The sequence below is a fragment of the Schistocerca cancellata genome, chromosome 1, assembly GCF_023864275.1.
Source record: "Schistocerca cancellata isolate TAMUIC-IGC-003103 chromosome 1, iqSchCanc2.1, whole genome shotgun sequence".
Taxonomy (NCBI): Eukaryota; Metazoa; Arthropoda; class Insecta; order Orthoptera; family Acrididae; genus Schistocerca; species Schistocerca cancellata.
Genome location: NC_064626.1, coordinates 1040584270 through 1040608614, shown reverse-complemented (window position 1 = coordinate 1040608614; position 24345 = coordinate 1040584270). Strand labels below are relative to the sequence as shown.

The following is a 24345-nucleotide window of genomic DNA, read 5'->3' as shown; positions in this document are numbered from 1 at the left end:
TAGCACCACTTAAATAATTTGACAATGCAGACGCTTCCTTTATCAGGATACAGATTAGCTGGCTGTTTTTCAAGGAGTTCCTTGCGGAGTGGAGCAGTGGCCAAGTACATAAAAAACAGTATTCCATTTAAGTTCATAGACGTATCACAGCACTGCACTGAACAGATATTTGAATGTTGTACAGGGGCAATTGAATTTAGTGAAACTAAACTTCTAGTTGTTGTTGTTTATGGGTCCCCTAACTCTGACTTCAGAGCATTTCTGCTCAAGCTAGACAGAGTTCTTGATTCACTTTGTAGGAAGTACCAGTAATTAGTTATATATTTTGACTTCAGTATTAATTTTGTATACGATTGTGCAAGAAAAAATACGTTGGAAATCTCCTAAATTCAAATGATCTGATGCAGACTGTGTTTTTTCCAAGTAGGGTGCAGGGGAACTGTGGCACAGCCATAGACAGTATTTTGTATTCATTCTTCATTACTAGATGGCATTTTGCTAGTAAAAGGGTGAATTGTCTTTCAGACAGTGATGCACAAATTTTAACACTAAAAGGCTTTTGTACTCAAACAAATGTCACATGTAATATCAAAATATGTAGGAAACTCAATCCAACAGCGATAGAGAGTTTTTAAACCTCGTCAAGGAATAATAGTGGCAGGATATTTATAGTGCCGCTAACATACATGACAAAAACAATGCCTGCCTTAACGCATTTCTCATGCTCTTTGAGAGTTGCTTTCCATTAGAAAGCTATAAATGGGGTATTAGCAGTAAAAGGCAGCCTGGGTGACTGACTAGTGGGATAAGGATATTATGTAGAACATAGTGGGAATTATATCAAAATGTTAGAAGTAGTCACAATCAAGCTACAGTAGCCCATTAGAAACAGTACTGTAAGGTGCTTAAAATTTTTATTAGGAAGGCAAAGAATATGCGATATGCAAAAAGAATAGCTAATTTACAGGATACAACGAAAACCATATACAGTTGTGAAGGAAGTGTCTGGTCAGCAGCACAAGGTCGATGATATAGAGTCAGTTTGTAGTAAAAATATTTCTGTTACTGATAAATCAGATAGATTTACAGTATTTAACAATCATTTTCTTAGCTTGCTGGTGAATTAAATAAAACTTTAGTTTCTACAGGGAATCGTATAACTATCTTGGCTAATACCTTTCCGAGATTGATATCTGAAATACTCCTCTGTGATACAGAAAATGGGGAGATTGAGTCAATAATTAAATCATTGAAGACTAAGGAATCTCATGGATATGATGGAGTGCCTAGCAGAATATTAAAGCACTGTACTGCACATTTTAGCCCCATATTTAGCCATATTTGTTTTGGAATGGTCAGTATCCTGAACGATTAAAGTACTCAGAAGTAAAGCCGCTTTATAAAGAGGGGAAAGGGATAATGTAGACAATTTTACACCTATTTCTATGTCATCAGTGTTTGCTAAAGTTATTGAAAAGGCTGTGTATGTAAGGATAATTGATCATTTTATATCACACAATTTGCTATCAAACGTACAGTTCGGTTTTAGAAGTCGTTTAACAACTGAAAATGCTGTTTTCTTTTCTCTGTGGGGTACTGGATGGGTTAAACAAAAGGTTTCGAACACATGGCATATTTTTTGATTTAGCTAAGGCTTTTCATTGGGTTGATCACAAAATATTGCTCCAAAAGTTGGACTGTTGCCGAATATGGGTAGTAGCTCACAATTGGTTCAATTCTTACTTTAGCAACAGACAGCAAAAGGTCATTATTAATACGCTGAGAATGGCTGTGATGTGAGGTCTGAGTGGGGTACAGTCAAATTGGGGTTGCCCCAGGGATCAGTGTTGGGGCCACTCCTGTTCCTTTTTTTTATATATAAATGATATGCCCTCTAGTATTACAGTAATTCTATAGTATTTCTGTTTGCTGATGACACTAGCTTGGTAATAAAGGATATTGTGTGCAGCATTGGCTCTGTTTCAAATAGTGCAGTTCATGACATGAGTTCACGATTTGTAGAAAATAAACTAATGCCAAATCACTGTAAGACTCAGTTTTTACAGTTTCTAACACACAATTCAACAAAACTCGACGTTTTAATTACACGGAATGGACATTGATTGGTGAAACTGAACAGTTCGAATTTCTAGGTGTTCAGATAGATAGTAAACTGTCATGGAAAGCCCATGTTCAGGATCTTGTTCAAAGACTTATTGCTGTCATTTTTACTATTTGAACGGTATCTGAAGTAAGTGATCGTTCGACACGAAAATTAGTCTACTTTTCTTATTTTCATTCGCTTATTCGTTATGTGGTATTATATTTTGGGATAACTCTTCCCATTCTCAAAGGGTATTTTTGGCTCAGAAACAGGCAGTTCAGGAAATAAGTGGTGTAAGTTCTAGAGCCTCTTGTCAACCCCTATTCACTAGCCTGGGTATTTTGACATTGGCTTCTCAATATATATATATGTTTTTTACTGTCATTTGTTGTTAACAACATCAGCTTATTCCAAAGAATAAGCAGCTTTCGCTTGGTTACTACTCGACAGAAATCGAACCTGCATTTGGATCGGACTTCCTTAACTCTGGTGCAGAAAGGCGTGCAGTATACTGCTGCATCCATTTTCAATACATTACCAAAGTATTCAAAAATCTTAGCAATAATCCACGCGCTTTCAATTCGAAACTGAAGAGTTTACTCATGGGTCACTTGTTCTATTCTGCCGAGGTCCTCTGTATGTGTTGGTACCGATTCGGTCAAAGAGTGACGGAAAACATATGTGCATTCTGCGAGAAACAGAACCCTGTTGTCACACTTCACACGTGAGCCAAACGAATGGCTTCAGACGAGACTGAGTCTTTGTGAGTGTGGTGATATTGTTTTATGTTCGCACGCATTTCATTACCTCACATACGTGAAAATGTTACTACGTAATTGAACAAAGAAGACATCTATGGCGCTTACATGCGTCCCTATGCCCGTCCTGCAGGAAATGTGCTATACGCTAACTGATAAAGACAAAATGTCTGGAATAAATATTCGGATATGCTAGCCCGGTAAAATAGGACTTTTTCGAGCAGATCATAGGTGAGTATCTCAAGAAATAAGTCACATTAAAACAATTCCCTATTTGTTGAAAATTAATGTTTGTTGCGTCAGCCAAACAACATCCAGAAGGTTCTTCCGAAACGAAGTGTGCTGAACAAGAGACAACTTCGTTTAAAACGCAGATGTGCAGATATTTGAAACGCGGCAAACAGTGACGTCATCAAAATAATGGAGCAACGTGGAAGAGCCCTGGAGACACCGGAAGGTTTCGGATTGATTGTGTACTGGTAAGAGAGAAATTTCGAAACCAGATTTTAAATAAGACATTTCCAGGGGCAGACGTGGACTCTGACCACAATCCATTGGTCACGGACTGTGGATTAAAACTGAAGAAATAGAAAAAAGGTAGGAAATTACGGAGATGGGGATAAACTGAGACAGCCAGAGGTTTTTGAGTGTTTCAGAGAGAGCATTATGCAAAGATTGACAAGAACAGGGGGGAAGGAATACAGTAGGAGAAGAATGGGGAGCTTTGAGAAATGAAACAGTGAAGTCTTTCTCTGTAGTGTCGACATGTATGAAAGTGAAACATGGACGATAAACAGTTTAGGCAAGAGTGAACAGAAGTTCTTGAAATATGGTTCTACAGAAGACTGCAGAAGATTAGACGAGTAGATCACGTAACCAACGAGGACGTACTGAATGGAATTAGGGAGAAAAGTAGATTGTAGCAGAACATGACTAGAGGAGGGGATCGGTTGACAAGACACATTTGAGGCATCAAGGGATCACCAGTTTATTACTGGAGGGAAGTGTCGGGGGTAAAAGTCGTAGAAGGAAACCAAGTGATGAATATAGCATGCAGATTCAGAAGATTCAGAAGAAGATAGGTTGCAATAGTTATTCGGAGATGAAGAGATCTGCACACGATAGAGTAGCGTGAAGAGCTGCATAAAACCAGCCTTCGGACTGAAGATAACAACAACAACAAGCAACGCATCTAATTTCAATATCGCAACCTGAACGTCATAATAAACAGCAAAAATTGGCTAACAATAAAATATTCTAAGTCATTAGAAACCAATATGTCGCTAAAACCTGCAGAGTGTTGGGGTCCACAAATTAACTGCGAAAAACACAAAAAGATACAAACGAAAATCAGAAAATTCATTAACATTACGTTACCCAAAACCTCGAAAACACCTCGCATAATTTGTGTCGATACCTTCAGTTAACTACCGCCCATATAAGCGGGCACACGCCACGCGCCTCAACATCAGTACGTAAGAGTCAAAGGCTGAAGGCTTCAGTTGACCACACTGTCTAAGAATTTCTAAGAGATTTTAGAAAACTTTGAGGCTAACGATGGCAAAAATTAATCCTTCAGATCCTTGTAGACAAGAATAAGCTGGTACCGAAATAGGTATCAACAAAACAATGTGGGAAACGTTGAATTTGTTTTCAAATGCTCTTTCATAAAGGAAACCGAAGAATGTTGTCACCATACAACTGCAGTTCCACTCCAAAAATTACTGAGATCAGTGTGGACGATGATGAAGAACGATTGAAATCACAAAAACTCAGTAACATTCCATGGATCGACGAAGTCCGTTTCAGATGCTACACAACGTTTGCCACTGAAATGGCTGCAATCATTACCATTGTTTATCTCAGATTTCACCAATAGAAAGTGTTTTCAGCGATTTGAAAAGAAGAGAGATCACATATAATTACAAATTAGGCAGCTAAACAAATGCACAGAATTATCATTCTATATGATTCAATAATCATTGGTAGTTGAAATCCTTCTGAGTCAAAAGACAGCGTGTTTCTCTATAGAAAAAAACCGGATGTAGAAACGTATCTATCATGGGAAATCCTATGCTTGTTCTTCAAAACGTTATACCTGTAATAGAGCTCACCAAGCGGATTCGGTGTTTCTAAATTTTTAATGCCTCCTGTTCAGGAACAGACTGATGGCTAATAAAGAAAATACAGGAAAATCTAGTAAGATTTACTTCTACATTGAAAACTGCTAACACATGTTTCTGCTAAACTGAAAATTCCCTGTCAGATAAATAGTATACTGTAAAAGACACAGACACGGAAATACCATCCAATGCACCTCAACGAAGGACACAAGGACAACTATTGTTTAGGTTGTACATTACTGATTTCGTGGGAAGTGTTAGTTACAATCTGAGACATTTTGTAGCTGATGCAGCTATCTATGAAACTTGTAGAAATAGACAGTTAGATCGTGACAAAATGTCGGATTAATGGAAGGGTCAGCTACTAGCTGTGACTCCAGAGAAATGATAATTTGTGCATTCTGCGAAACGAAGAAACGGAGTACCTTTCGTGTACAGGGGTACTGACAAATAACTGTAGTCAGTAACGTTTTTCAAAAACCGTTGACTTACGATGTGTACTTATTTGAAGTGTAGTGATTACACAATAACAGTTGTAGACAGGTAGGTAGGTTTCGGTTTATTGGTACGGTAGTGTAAAACTGCAATTTATGTAAATAGGTGGTTACTTACAAAATATGATCAATTTTGGAATACTGATCAAGTCTATGAGGCCTATTTCAGGCCGGACTAATATCATACATCCATCCGGAAAACAAAAAAGAGGCGCGATCATTCACATGGAGCTTTCGCTGGGGGTGTAGTGTTACAGAAAAGCTGAAACCTAGTTAGAAAACGCCAAGAACTGGCTTAAATGCCGGAAGCCATGAATATTCTTTCGCTTCCTGCATATTGCTCTCGGGGAAACGCTGAACATAAAATTGTCCCAACAACTACTTGCCTAAATATATAATATATAATCAGTTTCTCTTCCCATGCTCAAGTCCTAAAGGAAAAAGGAAAGAACTTTAATAATTTGTACAAACAAATATTCAGTGGTAGTGCATTTTGAATAATTCTGTGACTTTAATCAAATGATAACGGTGTTGACAATGGGATTTTTACACTAATATAGCCTAGGCTGCCTCCTCAAACAATTTCTAGAAAGCACCATATTGTTGCAACAGTAATACGTAAATAATGCTGTTCTATACACCAGCAAAGAACTGCTGTAATACTGCATTGTGCTACAACTAAATTCGAATATTTCGTCATGTAGTGGCAGATTTTAAAAGTTAAAATGGTATGATCGCGTGGTCATTACTGCAAAATAGTCGAAACTAGTTACAACATTACAAAGTTTTATAGCAGCCTTATGTGGGTACGTTTATAGAATTTTTCACTATTACTGTTGCAGTCTTTTAGAGACGATATACATTTGACAAAGTACCCACGCCCAGAAAAAGTACTGTTTGGATACAAAATAATTTTATAGATCGGAACACTTTCATATACCCCGCTTCACGGTACGGTGCGTGATGGCAGAGCTACACAGCACATGTATCGAGAATTGTCCGGATCGTCCGTCCATGACATACCACTTTCGTCCGACTATAACGGCTACGGGAAACTGGTTCATTCGCAACTAGAAGGCTTCACTATTGTGCTCCAGGGTTTGTGGACCATCTGTATAGAAGCAGCCTTCGCAGATACATCATGAGCAACGAACAGCAATGTCGCCACGTGAAACGTATTCCGTAGGGCACAAACATCAAAGCTTGTTGTCTCCCATGTGAGCGTGCCCTGGTGAGGGAGATTTGAAAGTGATTCCGTCTTCAGACTTATTTTATATCTACATATACTGAAGCGCCGCAGAAACTGGCATAATAATACATATTCAAATAAAGAGATATGTAAACAGGCACAATACGGCGATGCGGTCGGCAACGTCTGCATAAGACAAGTGCCTGGCGCAGTTGTTAGATCGGTTACTGCTGCTACAACGTCAGTTTATCAATCTCTAGGTGAGTTTGGTGTTATAGTAGGTGCCACGAGCGATGGGACACACCACCCCCGATGTAGCGATGAAGTGGGAATTTTCCCATACGACTAATTGCTGCAAATTTCAATGCTGGGCCGTTAACAAGTGTCAGCGTGTGAACCATTTCACGAAGGATCATCGATATGGGCTTTCGGGGCGGAAGGCCCACTCGAGTACCCTTGATGACTGCACAACACAAAATTACACGCCTGGCCTGGGCCCGTCAACTCCGACATTGGACTGTTTATGACTGGAAACATGTTCCTCGTCGGACGAGTCTCGTTTCAAATTGTATCGAGCGGCTGAATGTGTACAGACATAGACCTTGCATGTCAGCAGGGTACTGTTGAAGTTGGTGGAGGCTCTGTAATGCTGTGGGGCGTGTGGAGTTGGAATGATATAGGACCCCCGATGCGTCTAGATAATACTCTGACAGGTGACATGACGTAAACATCCTGTCTGATTATCTGCATCCAATCATGTCCATTGTGCATTCCAACGGACTTGGGCAATTCGAGCAGGACAATGCGACGTCCCACACGTCCAAAATTCCTACAGATTGGCACCACGAACACTCTTCTGTATTTAAACACATCCGCTGGCCACCAAACTCCCCAGACATGAACGTTATTGAGCATATCTGGGATGCCTTGCAACGTCCTGTTCAGACTATTCTCCACCCGCTCATACTCTTACGGATTTACAGACAGCCCTGCAGGATTCATGGTGCTGTTTCCTCCAGCACTACTTCATAAATTAGTCGAGTCTATGCCACGTCGTGTTGTAACACTTCTGCGTGCTATCGGGGGACCTACACGACATTTGGCATTTGTACCAGTTTCTTTGGTTCCTCAGTTCATAAAAATAACTAAATTTTTTCATTTTATTTTTTTTCTTTATGTTCCCCAGCTCTAAGAAAATCGAGTTTAAGAAATAGGGGAAACAGATCATCTTATTATAAAAACAAAATTTTGTTTATATAAAATTTTTCCTAATTAAGCAGACACGAGAATTTTGTGAATATGTGATTGTTCATGTTGTCTATATGAATGCTTGACTACATTTCTACCATATTCACATATAACTTTAATTTTCTGGTATCTCGTGCAGCGACTAATAATAAAAATTGTATGTAATAATAAAAAATTGAAGGTAAATTTTTAAATTAAACTAAAAGTTCCATATCACGAAATTCATTATCATTATTTTTAAGTACTACAACCTGAGCAACTAACTCCGCAGATGATGATGAGATTGAAGAAATTTATGATGAGGTACAATAAATTATTCAAATAGTTAAGGGAGACGAAAATTTAATACTCATGGGAGACTGGAATTCGACAGTAGGAAAATGAAGAGAAGGAAAAGTAGGAGGTGAATATGGATTGGCTGTAAGAAATGAAAGAGGAGGCCGCCTGGTAGAATTCTGTAGAGAGCATAACTTAATCATCGTTAACACTTAGTTTGAGAATCATGAAGGAAAGAAGGTTGCATACGTGGAAGAGACCTGGAGACACCAGAAGGTTTCAGATTGATTATGTAATGGTAAGACAGAGATTTAGGAACCAGGTTTTAAATTGTAAGACACTTCCAGAGCAGATGTGGACTTTGACCACAATTTATTGGTTATGAACTGTAGATTAAAACTGAAAAAAACTGCAAAAAGGTAGGAATTAAAGGAGATGGGACCTAGATAAACTGAAAGAACCAGAGGTTGTAGAGAGTTTCAGGGAGAGCATTAGGGAACGATTGATAAGAAAAGGGGAAAGAAATACAGTAGAAGAAGAATGTGTAGCGTTGAGACATGAAATAGTGAAGGCTGCCGAGGATCAAGCAGGTAAGAAGAGGAGGGTTAGTAGAAATACTTGGGTAACACAAGAAATATTGATGAAAGGAGAGAATATAAAAATGCAGTAAATGAAGCAGGCGATAAAGAATACAAACTTCTCAAAAATGAGAGCGGTAGGAAGTGCAGAATGGCTACCCAGGAATGTCTAGAGGACAAATGTAAGGATGTAGAAGCATATATCACTAGGGGGTAAGACAGATGCCTCCTACAGAAAAATTAAAGACATCTTTGGAGAAAAGAGAACCACCTGTTGAATATCAAGAGCTCAGATGAATAACCAGTCCTAAGAAAAGATGATAAAGCTGAAATGTGGAAGGAGTAAAGAGTGTTTATAAATGAATATCGGGTTTTAACGCTTTATAATAAACTTACAGTTATAAATTATATGTCAAATGAAAGAGCAACTCAAACAGTTTTACAAAGAACTTTATGAATGTTAAATAATAACGAAGTACACGATTGGTTGACCTTCACTGTACCCAAGCGCTGTATAGGCCGCAAGGGGCCCAATGACAGGGCTTGCTTTGCATGGCCTCCACGTTCAACCGACCTAACGCCATGCGATTTTTTCCTTCATCAAGGATCGTTTGTACGTGCCTACGCTACCAGTATACCTCCCTGAAATAAGAAACCGGATTGAAGCAGATCTTGCTACAGTCACTGAAGACACACTTATCAATGTTTGGGAAGAACTTGGCTATAGACTTGATGTGAGCCGTGTGACAAATGGTGCTCACATTGAACATTTATAAGGTTCTTGGTAAAACTTTTGAGGTGCTCTTTCATTTCACATGCCATTTATAACTGTAAGTTTAATATAATAAATATTATAGAGCGTTAAAACCCCGATATTCATTTTTGAACAACCTGTATATGACAAAATAGAAAACTGAGTTATCTCGAGAAAAATGCCTTCGCTCAAAAGAGAAAACAAGACGTGTTCAGTAACTGCGAAAAAGCTCGAGATTGTTCTCTCACATCTCATCAACGAGGTGCTTGGTTATAAGAATTACTTCACAGTAAGTGCTCAAAAATGTCGCCGCCGACTTCGAGGCACTTACTTATCCGCACACGGAATGATTTGACACAACTGAGCAGTGGTTCCGATGTACTCTGTCGTCATACATTGGTTATGCCCTGAATCATACTATCTCACGAAGCTGGCATTTCATTATAAACTTCACTCTGCAAGTAACCCCACAAACAAAAGATAGACGAAGTACGATCTAGCGATCTTGCAGTCCAGGACACTGGACCACCTCTTCCGATACGCCGACGATAGTACACGCTACTTAACACTTGTCGTGCTGCTACAGAATAATGTGCCGGATAACCATCATGTTGAAACCACATTGTTTGTAGCAAGTCCAACATAATGCCTACAACCAACAGTGGAAATCGACCTCCAAGAGTATTCGATATTTATAACCTTTTGAGGTGTCATCGATAAAGAACGTAGTAATGAGTACCTCACCAGTTATTCCACACCAAAAATTCACATTCCACGGACGCTGAAGTTCTACTTCGTGTAACCAATGTTGATTTTCCGCGTTTCAATATTGCCTATTGTGTCGATTAATCGTACCGTGGTTTGTGAAGGTCGATTCGTCAGAGAACAAAGAAATTGTGGTCCTCTGTAGAGGCTGAAGCTAAATGGTTCAAATGGCTCTGAGCACTATGGGACTTAACATCTGTGGTCATCAGTCCCCTAGAACTTAGAAGTACTTAAACCTAACTAACCTAAGGACATCACACACAACCATGACCGAGGCAGGATTCGAACCTGCGACCGTAGCGGTCACGCGGTTCCAGACTGAAGCGGCTAGAAGCGCACGGCAACACCGGCCGGCGAGGATGAAGCAACCACTGACAAAATTTTACTTGCTTCTGGAAATACTGCATGAAATTCTTGATGAATGACGTTTTCCATGTTTCAAAATTCGGCACACATTGGTTTGACTAATTCCCGATTCCCGACTTAACTGCCTAGTGCTGATATCGCTGTTTTATGAGTGTCTCAGCAACTGTTCGTCGACGTTTCCCTTTTCATGAGTGTAATGTTTACTCGATGGAGAACTGTCAAATAACCTGACAAGAAGAAGCGCGTGATTGCACCCTGTTTGGAAAACGTGGAGCATAATGGGTTACAGCATTATTGACATTCCTGCCACTGTTTCCATACATTGTAAGAGGTCCATGACTGAGAAATTTATTGCTAGCGCACTCAAGCAGATGTAACTTCGATGGGTTGCCCACGCGCTACCTGCGATATTTAAGCTACAATAGAATCGCAGACCAGAGTGCAGTGTCGGCAGCAGTAGGAGTAGTAGCTCGCAGTCGGTCTGTTGGGTCAGGTCGCTCTTAGAGAGCAATTGTCTAGTTGTATAGCTCACAGAGGGCACTTGTGTCTTGTATGGAATTGTGAGGGGCCTGTCGTGGAGAGCGATTTCGGTGCCTGAGCGATATAGCATAAGGTAAAACCAAAAATTACTATTTATAGCTGCGCGCATATTTTTATACTATTTTTATATCAAGTCCCATGTAAAATAGAAGTTTAACCTCCCAACATTTTATTTATTTCCGTAACCTCGGAATAAAATGTGTCTAACCTCTCAATAAAAATGTGGCTCATATATAACCTTTCAATAATTAAGTAACTGTGAACCTAAACTGGCAAATCTGGACGTCAGTAATGCTGCGTCATGGCCCTAAAAAGTCATCCTGAATAAACTGAAAATTCTTACAATTAAGTCGCCGGATAACACGTATATATCTGCTCCTATAAGAAATTTTTCTGGCACAGCCGAGTGCAATGCTGGCCGCTAGATTTATCACGTATAAAAAGAAACAACTGATTTTTCTTTGTGTAATCTGGATGACCATGGATAGGGCAAATTAGTAACATCTTTAAATTCAGGTGAATGATTGTCAAAAAATTTTATACGGAAGATTATTATTAAAAGATTTTTGTTAAAAAACATTAACATGGGTTTTGATATAACAATAGTACAAAATCAGTTGCTACAAATTACATATGTGCGCTGCTATAAACAGTAATTTTTGGTTTTGCCTTTTATTACATCGCTCAGGCACCGCCAGCGCTCTCCACAACCGGCTCCTCGCAATTTCATACTTATACAACTGCTCTATAAGAGCGACCTGACCCAAGCGCCCGACTGCGAGCTACTACTCCTACTGCTGCCGACACTGCTCTCTGGTCTGCGATTCTATGGTAGTTTACATATCGCAGGTAGCGCGTGGACAATCCATCGAAGTTACATCTGCTTGAGTGCGCTAGTAATAAATTCCTTAATCATGGACATCTTACATGATGTAAACACTTGCAACTTTCTCTTCTACCGCAATAGCCAGCGTTCTAACTAATAACACAGGCAGGTTACGAAGGAACATATTTAAGAAATAAGTGACTTCATGCACGCAATAATATCAAGTGAAATAATGAATGACTGTTTACGAACAGCTACGAGGAGAAAACTGCAAAACATTGAGTCGTTTGCCACATGTATCTGTTTTTATGTTTTCAATCCAATCCCTTTTTCTCGAGATAATACCGTTTTGCTACTCAATTCTGCCATCTGTATATTACAGCGCCGCCTATCTCAACGACAGAAGTGTTACACACAGAAGTTACGTATTTCCTCCCGTAGAATCAAGTTTTACATGGTATATTCATATTGAAGATTTCGAAGTTGTCTACCGGCCGATCCCAAGAGGACGGGGCAGGGCGGTTAACATTGGTATCACGGGACAGTATTTTTACAAATGTTGAAAACGTATTTCTCCATTTTTAATCCAATGCGTGGTTCTTGAGATATTTTGTCCTCTCAAGATAAAAAAAACTCACTCTGCATACCGTTTTCACAATAGCAACAAGTTTTTATGGCTGAACATTATTTTGCCAGTAATTCGTACGTACGTGTCGTAGACGCGTTTCGTCGGGAACATCCAGATGGCACAGTGCCGAACAATTCAACAACAACGAGATTAATCGCCCGTTTCCGTTAATAAGTATGAGTTGTAGACAGGAAGAGAACTGGGAAGGCTGCCATGTGCTCAGAAAGCGATGCAGAATTTGAAATTCCGTGCATATTCTTTTCGCAGTGTGCAGGAATTGAAGGCCCCTGAAATAGTGTCTAACGCACTGTACACGGTTTCGGTCATTTATTGACGTTCATATTATTGCAGAACTGGGCCATGTTTTCTTCACTGATGAGGCGCCATTTTAGCTTAGTGGGTAGCTGAATAGCTGGCCGGGGTGGCCGTGCGGTTCTAGGCACTTCAGTCCGGAACCGCGTGACCGCTACGGTCGCTGGTTCGAATCCTGCCTCGGGCCTGGATGTGTGTGATGTCCTTAGGTTAGTTAGGTTTAAGTAGTTCTAAGTTCTAGGGGACTGATGACCTCAGATGTTAAGTCCCACAGTGCTCAGAGGCATTTGAACCATTTTTGGTACTTGAACAGTCAAAACACAAGAATTTGGTCAACCGGAAACCTACATATATTTCATGAAAACACCTTGCTCTTTCAGAAAATTGGCGTGTAGTGTGCCGTATTGTCTCGTCGTACAATGAACGCTAATGTCTTTGAAAATACAGTGAACAGCGTTGTGTGCTAAGGCATCACCACACAGTTCATTTTGCTTCTCGAGGCAGTGAACACTACTGTTGATTGCAGTAGGATGGTGCCACTTGCGCACGTCTAATGAAATAATTCATTTCGAAAGTGAATATTTTGGTGATAGAGTCATCCCCCGATGTAACGTCTCAACAAGCCTTCGTCCTGTACGTATGTTGTCTGCTGGTATCGGGTTTTAGCCGACATATTCGTGGTTTTTACGGTCATGTCTGGCCAAATACCTTAAAATTTAGTCTGTCTGATTTTTTTTCTTTTTATTGGTGCAATAGAGAACGCACAACAAAGACCTGTTCCAAATTAATGATGTAAGCGCGAGGAATATGTACAAGGAGGAACAAGGAGACATATTATAAGACCATATATAGTTGAACGAACCAATGCTATTCTTGTAAATGTGGTCTATGTTTTCCTTAGTTGGCCGAACGAGTCTTATACACAAAGTCAGAACCATGCTAGAAGCAGAGCGAGCTAGGCAAAGTAAAATGTGCCTATCTGCCTACGCCAAACCCCCACCCCACGAAGCTCCCACGGCGATCCTATCCGTGTTGAGACACGCAAGAGCGTAACAAAGAATTTCGTTCAAAATTATTATAATTAGCAAAATATTACCTTGCAATTCGAGGCTTTAAAGCCAACGTCGAAAGGAAGTTCTTCTTCACAAACGCCCAATGGACAAGTTAACGCAATAAACTGATGATGTAGTTGCTGAGGTGTAATTTAAAATTATCCCGTCGAGAGTTCCATGAAATGATTTCCAAGAAAAATAATGTTCATCATATAGTGGATTCAGTTGAGACGTGTTAATACTCAACTACAGATCAATTGCTTTATAAGTCTAATTGAAATGAGCCAAGTTATTGAGCGTCTTTCCGTTTTTCGTCCCAGGAGAACAGATAATTGTTTATTTTCTTTAACGAAGAGCTTTCAGCTTATTTTCTAGTAAGATTATCATACGAAGAAGATAGCAACTAGGAAGAATAAGCACTTAGTTTCTTTGGTACCTACCAAATTATAATGCACAAACTATTTTATATTGCGGGCAACCGCAGCTCTTCAAAGGCGTGATGTTAGGAAGAACTCTGCTCGCAGCTGGTAAAATTGTTGTTTATTAAGACACGACCGATTTCGCGACTTTAAGCCGCATCATCAGTTAACGATGTTAAAATATCATAGGCATACCCATTGATCCTAATCAAAATTTACTCTGAATGGGTATGCCTATGATCTTTTAACATTGTTCACCTGATGATGCGCTTTAAAGTCGCGAAACCGGTCGTGTTTTAATAAACAACAACTTTACCAGCTTGAGCCGAGTTCTTCCAAACATCAATTATAATGCAGTTTGCTACCTTTTTTTTTAAAAAAAAAAAAAAGAAACCTTGCGGTTTGTGGTGGAGGATGCTCTGTATACCAGTGTCGCAACCCCCCCCCCCCCCCCCCCCCTCGCCCTCACCCTTCGTGTTGCAGTTGCGAATGCCTCGCGGACAGAACAAATGCCGGTAGGTGTCCGAGTGGACTCGAATCTCTCTAATTTCGTCTTGACAGCCTTTTCGTGAGGTAAACTAGGAGGAATCCATATGATTGTCGACTGTTCTAGCAACTCACGCGTCTCGGAATTTTAAAGGTAGACCATAGCGTGATGCAGAACGCCTCTCTTGCAGTGTCTGCCACTGGAAATGGTCGATCACGTCCTTGACGCTTTCGTGCTTACTAAATGGACTTGTAACGGAATGCGCTGCCCTTCCTTGGACCTTCTCTATTTCCACTATAAATCCTCTCTGGTATGGATCCTATGCCGAATAATCAGGTATTGCTCAAACAAAGCTACCAAAATCTACCTCCTTTGTTTCCAGAATGAGATTTTCACTCTGCAGCGGAGTGTGCGCTGATATGAAACTTCCTGGCAGATTAAAACTGTGTGCCCGACCGAGACTCGAACTCGGGACCTTTGCCTTTCGCGGGCAAGTGCTCTACCAACTGAGCTACCGAAGCACGACTCACGCCCGGTACTCACAGCTTTACTTCTGCCAGTACCTCGTCTCCTACCTTCCAAACTTTACAGAAGCTCTCCTGCGAACCTAGCAGAAGTAGCACTCCTGAAAGAAAGGATATTGCGGAGACATGGCTTAGCCACAGCCTGGGAGATGTTTCCAGAATGAGATTTTCACTCTGCAGCGGAGTGTGCGCTGATATGAAACTTCCTGGCAGATTAAAACTGTGTGCCCGACCGAGACTCGAACTCGGGACCTTTGCCTTTCGCGGGCAAGTGCTCTACCAACTGAGCTACCGAAGCACGACTCACGCCCGGTACTCACAGCTTTACTTCTGCCAGTACCTCGTCTCCTACCTTCCAAACTTTACAGAAGCTCTCCTGCGAACCTAGCAGAACTAGCACTCCTGAAAGAAAGGATATTGCGGAGACATGGCTTAGCCACAGCCTGGGGGATGTTTCCAGAATGAGATTTTCACTCTGCAGCGGAGTGTGCGCTGATATGAAACTTCCTGGCAGATTAAAACTGTGTGCCCGACCGAGACTCGAACTCGGGACCTTTGCCTTTCGCGGGCAAGTGCTCTACCAACTGAGCTACCGAAGCACGACTCACGCCCGGTACTCACAGCTTTACTTCTGCCAGTACCTCGTCTCCTACCTTCCAAACTTTACAGAAGCTCTCCTGCGAACCTTGCAGAACTAGCACTCCTGAAAGAAAGATATTGCGGAGACATGGCTTAGCCACAGCCTGGGGGATGTTTCCACTTTCACGTTCACGTGTTTGTTCACGGACAACATTTCCTGAGGATTCTTGAAGAGAAACTCAGTCTGTCATGTGCCTTTATTGCGATTAGTTTTATGTGGTCATTGCACTTTAAATCGCTCGATAGGTATACTCCTAAATATCTGGTGGAAGTAACTGCTTCCGGTGACTGGTCTACAATCGTGTAATCATACGAGAATGGGTCTTTCTGTCTATTCACAGTACGTTACATTCATTTGTGGTGAGGATCAATTGTGACTCTCAGGCGTCGATCTTCTGCAAGTCTTCCTGCATTTCACTGCAATTTTCTAGCGCTGTGACCTCTCTGTACACAACAGCATCATTCGCAAAAAGCCTGTAGGAACTTCCGACGTCGCCTGCAATGTCATTTACACATATTGTGAAAAGTAATGGTCCTAGAACACTCCTTTATGGTACGCCCGAAGTTACTTTTACATCTGAAGATTTCTCTTCTTTGAGAATAACATAGCTCTTTCTGTTTGTTATAAACTCTTCTGTCCAGTCACGCACTTGCTCTAATATTAATTTTATTCGTTAGGTGGCAGTGTGTAACTGTATCGGAAGCCTTACAGTATTCAAGGATCACGGCAGCTTCCTGGGCAGATGTATCTACCGCCTTTTGCGTCTCGTGCATGAACAGAGTGAGCTGGGTTTCACACAGACTTTGTTTTCGGAATCCAAGTTGATTCCTACAGAGGAAACTTTCGGTCTCCAGAAATGTCATAGCACGCAACTACACTCCTGGAAATGGAAAAAAGAACACATTGACACCGGTGTGTCAGACCCACGATACTTGCTCCGGACACTGCGAGAGGGCTGTACAAGCAATGATCACACGCACGGCACAGCGGACACACCAGGAACCGCGATGTTGGCCGTCGAATGGCGCTAGCTGCGCAGCATTTGTGCACCGCCGCCGTCAGTGTCAGCCAGTTTGCCGTGGCATACGGAGCTCCATCGCAGTCTTTAACACTGGTAGCATGCCGCGACAGCGTGGACGTGAACCGTATGTGCAGTTGACGGACTTTGAGCGAGGGCGTATAGTGGGCATGTAGGAGGCCGGGTGGACGTACCGCCGAATTGCTCAACACGTGGGGCGTGAGGTCTCCACAGTACATCGATGTTGTCGCCAGTGGTCGGCGGAAGGTGCACGTGCCCGTCGACCTGGGACCGGACCGCAGCGACGCACGGATGCACGCCAAGACCGTAGGATCCTACTCAGTGCCGTAGGGGACCGCACCGCCACTTCCCAGCAAATTAGGGACACTGTTGCTCCTGGGGTATCAGCGAGGACCATTCGCAACCGTCTCCATGAAGCTGGGCTACGGTCCCGCACACCGTTAGGCCGTCTTCCGCTCACGCCCCAACATCGTGCAGCCCGCCTCCAGTGGTGTCGCGACAGGCGTGAATGGAGGGACGAATGGAGAGGTGTCGTCTTCAGCGATGAGAGTCGCTTCTGCCTTGGTGCCAATGATGGTCGTATGCGTGTTTGTCGCCGTGCAGGTGAGCGCCACAATCAGGACTGCATACGACCGAGGCACACAGGGCCAACACCCGGCATCATGGTGTGGGGAGCGATCTCCTACACTGGCCGTACACCATTGGTGATCGTCGAGGGGACACTGAATAGTGCACGGTACATCCAAACCGTCAGCGAACCCATCGTTCTACCATTCCTAGACCGGCAAGGGAACTTGCTGTTCCAACAGGACAATGCACGTCCGCATGTATCCCGTGCCACCCAACGTGTTCTAGAAGGTGTAAGTCAACTACCCTGGCCAGCAAGATCTCCGGATCTGTCCCCCATTGAGCATGTTTGGGACTGGATGAAGCGTCGTCTCACGCGGTCTGCACGTCCAGCACGAACCCTGGTCCAACTGAGGCGCCAGGTGGAAATGGCATGGCAAGCCGTTCCACAGGACTACATCCAGCATCTCTACGATCGTCTCTATGGGAGAATAGCAGCCTGCATTGCTGCGAAAGGTGGATATACACTGTACTAGTGCCGTCATTGTGCATGCTCTGTTGCCTGTGTCTATGTGCCTGTGGTTCTGTCAGTGTGATCATGTGATGTATCTGACCCCAGGAATGTGTCAATAAAGTTTCCCCTTCCTGGGACAATGAATTCACGGTGTTCTTATTTCAATTTCCAGGAGTGTATATAACATTCTTCAAAGTACTACAACAGGCTGATGTCAGATATATAGCTCTATAATTTCGTGCGTCTCCTAGACGGCCTTTCTTCAAAACGGGAATGACCTGTTCTTTTTCAAATCATCAGGATAACTTCGCTGCTGCTAGATGAGGGCCAGTTCTTTCGCATATTCTATGTGAAACTGTATTGGTATCCTGTCAGTTCCAGTGGCCTTACCCCGGTTGATGGATTTCAGTTGCTTTTCCATCCCATGGTAACTGATTCTGACATCAACCATTTTTTCGTTGTTGCAACGACTTAAGGGAGATAATAAACCGCGATCTTCTTGTGTGAAACAGCTTTGGAATAAGACGTTTAGTATTTCGGCCTTCTCCGTGTCGTCCTCCGTTTCAGTGTCACTATGGTGAAGTGTCTGGACAAATGGCTTCTATCCGTTTATTAATTTAAGATCAGACCAAAACTTCTTAGTATTTTCCATAAAGTTCGTGGACGGAATTTTACTTTCGAATTCGCTGAACGCTTCACGGATGGCTCTCCTTACATTAATTATGGCTTTGTTTCGCTTTTTGTGTGGTTGTGAGGCTTTGGCTACGCTTAAATTTGCCTGCCGCGCGGTAAGAGGCGCCTTGTCACGGTTCGTGCGGCTTCCCCCGTCGGAGGTTCAAGTCCTCCCTTGGGGATGGGTGTGTTTGGTGTCCTTAGCTTAAGTTAGTTTAAGTTATATTAAGTAGTGTCTAAGCCCAGAGACCTATGACCTCAGTAATTTGGTCCCATAGGAACTTACCACAAATTATAAATTAAATGTTTTAAATTTGCAGTGAAGCCTTTTTTGCTTTCGTAGCAGCTTTCTAACATGGCTGTCAAACGCCGATGGGTCATTTTCATCCCTCACGACATTTTTCGGCACTTATCTGTCTAAAGAGCATTGTACAAAGCTATCGAACATTACCCAGAAAGCAGAAAGATCTTTCTTTTTCGTGCTGCCTAGCACGTTTCATGCAACCTTTAATGTTTATCTTGAAAAAACTCACCGTAACGATTATTAATAACTGCTAACAATATCGAACTGTTTCTGTTTCTGTTTAAACTGAGCAAACCAGCTTTAATGGCAAAATATTCGCTTAAATATAACGCCGAGTCCGGCTTTTCTATTTCTGGACCTGACAACACTACCTAAGATTAGATTAGATTAGTACTTGTTCCATAGATAATGAATACGACACTTCGTAATGATGTGGAACGTGTCAGGTTAATAAAAAAAAATCTGACAAATGCGAGTAGTAAAAATGGTTCAAATGGCTCTGAGCACTATGGGACTTAACAGCTGTGGTCATCAGTCCCCTAGAACTTAGAACTACCTAAACCTAACTAACCTAAGGACATCACACACATCCATGTAGCGCCTAGAACCGCTCGGCCACTCCGGCCGGCTGCGAGTAGTACTCGCGCTCTGAAGGTTCCGTACAAATTTAATTAGGTATACATATAATAATAATAAAATCAAACAATGGAAAATCCAGAATGTAATAACGACAAATTATGAAAAGGGTAGATTGCTACGCACCATACGGTAGAGATGCTGAGAAGCAGACACGCACAGCAAAAAGACTGCTTTCGACCCTCTCACACACATGAGCAATGTCTCTGGCATAATAAAGATAAACTGTCTCTGGAATGCCGGCCGGGGTGGCCAAGCAGTTAAAGGCGCTACAGTCTGGAACCGCGCGACCGCTACGGTCGCAGGTTCGAATCCTGCCTCGGGCATGGATGTGTGTGATGTCCTTAGGTTAGTTAGGTTTAAGTAGTTCTAAGTTTTAGGGGACTGATGACCTTAGAAGTTAAGTCCCATAGTGCTCAAAGCCATTTTTTTGTCTCAGTCCCCTGGTGCAAGCCTTCCTAGAAAAGCGGACCTACAGCTTAACTTGGAATCTAAGCACGTGATGTTTCAGGCGACTACTCGCACCGTTCAGAGATGAAGCCTGGTTATAAAGAAGACTGGAAAATCCGTTATCCGACCGAGATTCTATCCCGCGAGCTCTCTATTTCCGCTGGACCACGAGGACAACATGTATGTAGATTGTTCGTCTATATGTTTTAATGGGTGAGTTTGTGAGCATCGCAGTGTGTGACATACATGGACGTATTTCTTGGTTCATATGGCTCTGAGCACTATGGGACTTAACATCTATGGTCATCAATCCCCTAGAACTTAGAACTACTTAAACCTAACTAACCTAAGGACAGCACACAACACCCAGCCATCGACGTATTTCTTGACTTGGAAGCATAAAATTATTCATACAGCTAAGGGACCTTAGCATTTGACATAACTTTCACTTGATACCTTCACCCTTAAGTGGGAAAAAGGGGTCTTAAGTTGGAGAGAAGGACGTACAGACGGGCAGACAAAAAACCCTAAATTTTTTTAATTCGTGAAATTGTTGCCTCTAGGGTAAACGTGTCCCATTACAAAATTTAACTACGTTAAATTTCCTACAAAAGATCCCTTTCATTTTTCCTTTAGGACTAATAGTTGGTGCATAGCGAGCGAGCAAGTACGAAAATTTGCAATTGGTATTTGAAGGCGTTGTGGGTTGCATCAAAGCCATATGTGGGGGCAGCTGAATCACCCCATATACACTGAAGTGCCAAAGAAATTGGTACAGCCATGCGTATTCAAACACAGAGATATTTAAACAGGGAGAATACGGCACTGAGGTCGGCAACGTCCATTATCAAGATTTAAGTGAGTTTGAACCTAGAGTTATGGTCGACGCACGAGCGATGGGTCACAGAATCTCCGAGGTAGCGATAAAGTGGGGCTTTCCCCGTACGACCATTTCACGAGTGTGTCATGAATATCAGGAATCCTCTACATCAAATCTCCGACATCGCTGGGGCCGGAAAAAGATCCTGGCAACGGCATCAACGACGACTGAAAAAAATCGCTCAACGTGACAGAAGTGCAATCCTTCCGCAAATTGCTGCAGATTTCAATGTTGGGTTATCAACAAGTGTTCAAATGGCTCTGAGCACTATGGGACTTAACTTCGATGGTCATCGGTCCCCTAGAACTTAGAACTACTTAAACCTAACTAACCTAAGGACATCACACAACACCCAGTCATCACGAGGCAGAGAAAATCCCTGACCCCGCCGGGAATCGAACCCGGGAACCCGGGCGCGGGAAGCGAGAACGCTACCGCACGACCACGAGCTGCGGACTATCAACAAGTGTCAGCGTGCGAAACATTCGCCGAAATATCATCGATATTGGCTTTCGGAGCCGAAGGCCCACTCGTGTAACCTTGACGACTGCACAACACAACGCTTTACGCCTCGTCTGGGCCGGTCAACACCGACATTGGACCGTTGATGAGTGGAAACATGTTGCCTGGTCGGACGAGTCTCGTTTCGAAGTGTATCGAGCGGATGGACGTGTATGGGTATGGAGACAACCTCATGAATACATGGACCCTGCATGTCAGCACGGGACTGTTCAATCTGGTGGAGGCTCGGTAATGGTGTGGGGCAGCTGGACTGATATGGGACCCCTGATACGTCTAGATACGAGTTTGAGAGTTGACACGTACGTAAGCATACTGTCTGGTCACCTGCCTCCCTTCATGTCCATTGTGCATCCCGACGGACTTGGGCAATTCCAGCATGACAATGCGACACCCCACACGTCCAGAATTGCCACAGAGCGGCTCCAGGAACACTCTTCTGAGTTTAAATACTTTCGCTGGTCACCAGACTCCCCAGACATGAACAGCCCATCAACGTGCTGTGCACAGAGATCTCCACCCCCTCGTACTCTTGCGGATTTATGGACAGCCCTACAGGATTCATGGTGTCAGTTCCCTCCAGCACTACTTCAGACATTAATTGTTCCCATCCAAGTCGTGTTGCGGCACTTCTGCGAGATCGCGGGAGTCGTACACAGGCAGGCGTGCGAGTTTCTTTGGCACTTCACTGTATAATGTGTGCGACTATTCGGTCATTCAGTGTCACGTACTGTGCCACACGCGGCAGTTGGCGTCGCCTCACCTGACGGTTCGTGCGTCGCACTGCAGCGCGCCACGGCACTGGCTGGCTGGGGAGCTGCACTGCTGTGGCGCCGCGGGAGGTTGTGTCCGCGTCGAGTAGGCGTTGTCGGAGCAGCTCGGCGGCCGACGCGGAGTCCAGCGGGGCACTGGCCGGCGGCCACGCGGCGGCGCCTGGCCACGGCTCCGGCCTTAAGTAAATAAGTGGCCCATTGCCGATAGCCGCCGCGCAGCTCGACACCAGCCGGCGCCGGCGCGGGTCCGGCGACGCGCGTCTGTCGAACCCCGAGTTCGCCTGAAATCGCAGGGGCCCATCTCTGTCGATGACGAGTTTCGCATCGTTTGTGCCTCAGAGCCTCATCTGTACCGTCTACGTATCTGGATTTCATCCGAGTCGATGGCGGCAGTAAAAATTTTGGAGGATAAGCCGTTTGTTTTAGCAAATGAATATACTGCCTATACGGCGGCAGTGAGGCTACACAGCTACTGTGTCACATATGACAGACTCAAGGACAGACTTCCCACTTCATTCGAAATTCGCTGCTTAAATGAATAATTGCCCAAACTGTCATAAAAATTACGACATTTAAAAAGTCAAAAACACCTCACCATGCTTGACTTTTTAGCTTTTGTAATTTCTATGAAAATTTGAATTATTATCGAGTGCTGCGTGTTGTTACTGTTATTCAGAATAGTAACCCATACTCCGTCTTTTCTCAGTTGCATAATACCAGCAGGAAACTTAGCGTCCTACTCTCGAGCACATTTAGACCTCTCGAAATATAAAGTCCCTTCAAGGTTAAAGTATGGTAGCGACCATTCACCGCCCAGAATGAAACAACTCAGCGATTGAATACCATTTGTTAACACAGTCAGGTCTGCCTCTTTCCGAAACTCGTGTAGAAGTATCCCAAATCACTCCCTTGAATTCTTCACTTGAAAAGTCCAAGGCTCCACTTGACTCCCATAATGTTCCACTATTGTCTGCTTTTCCAATGGCTGAAAAAAATAAGTAAAGAAATGTCATAAATATTGCGGTAAACACAGATCATTTACATTAATTATAAATAAAGGTTGGTGTGCTCATCATAAATGACAAAATATTGTCATAAAATATATTTTAAACAATTATACAGGGTGATTCTTTGATTGTGACTGGGCCAAATATCTCACGAAATAAGCGTCAAACAAAAAAACTACAAAGAACGAAACTTGTCTAGGGGAAACCAGATGGCGCTATGGTTGGCCCGCTAGATGGCGCTGCCATAGGTCAAACGGATATCAACTGCGTTTTTTAAAATAGAAACCCCCATTTTTTATTACGTATTCGTGTAGTACGTAAAGAAATATGAATGTTTTAGTTGGACCACTTTTTTCCGCTTTATGATAAATGGCGCTGTAATAGTAACAAACACATGGCTCACAATTTTAGACGAACAGTTGGTAACAGGCAGGATTTTTAAATTAAAATATAGAACGTAGGTACGTTTGAACATTTTATTTCGGTTGTTCCAATGTTATACATGTACCTTTGTGAACTAACCATTTCTGAGAACGCATGCTGTTACAACGTGATTACCTGTAAATACCACATTTATGCAATAAATGCTCAAAATTATGTCCGTCAACCTCAATGCATTTGGCAATACGTGTATTCCTCTCAACAGCGAGTGGTTCGCCTTCCGTAATGTTCACATATGCATTGACAATGCGCTGACGCATGTTGTCAGGTGTTGTCGGTGGAACACGATAGCAAATATCCTTCAACTTCCCCCACAGAAAGAAATCCTGGGACGTCAGATCCGGTGAACGTGCGGGCCATGGCATGGTGCTTCGACGACTATCATGAAATATACTATTCAGTACCGCTTCAACCGCACGCGAACTATGTGAAACGTTCCCTTAGAACAAATTATACATGA

The 24345-nt window shown here is 42.7% G+C and overlaps 1 protein-coding gene across 1 annotated transcript in view; it reads right to left on the bottom strand.

Moving 5' to 3' along the window:
• The window catches only part of LOC126162901 (solute carrier organic anion transporter family member 74D-like), a 209376-nt gene extending 186815 nt beyond the window's left edge, over nt 1-22561 (bottom strand). The window contains exon 1 of the mRNA XM_049919713.1: nt 22428-22561. The gene's annotated coding sequence lies outside the window, so the exon portion shown is untranslated. The remainder of the gene's footprint in view (nt 1-22427) is intronic.
• Between the last annotated feature and the right edge of the window lie 1784 nt (nt 22562-24345).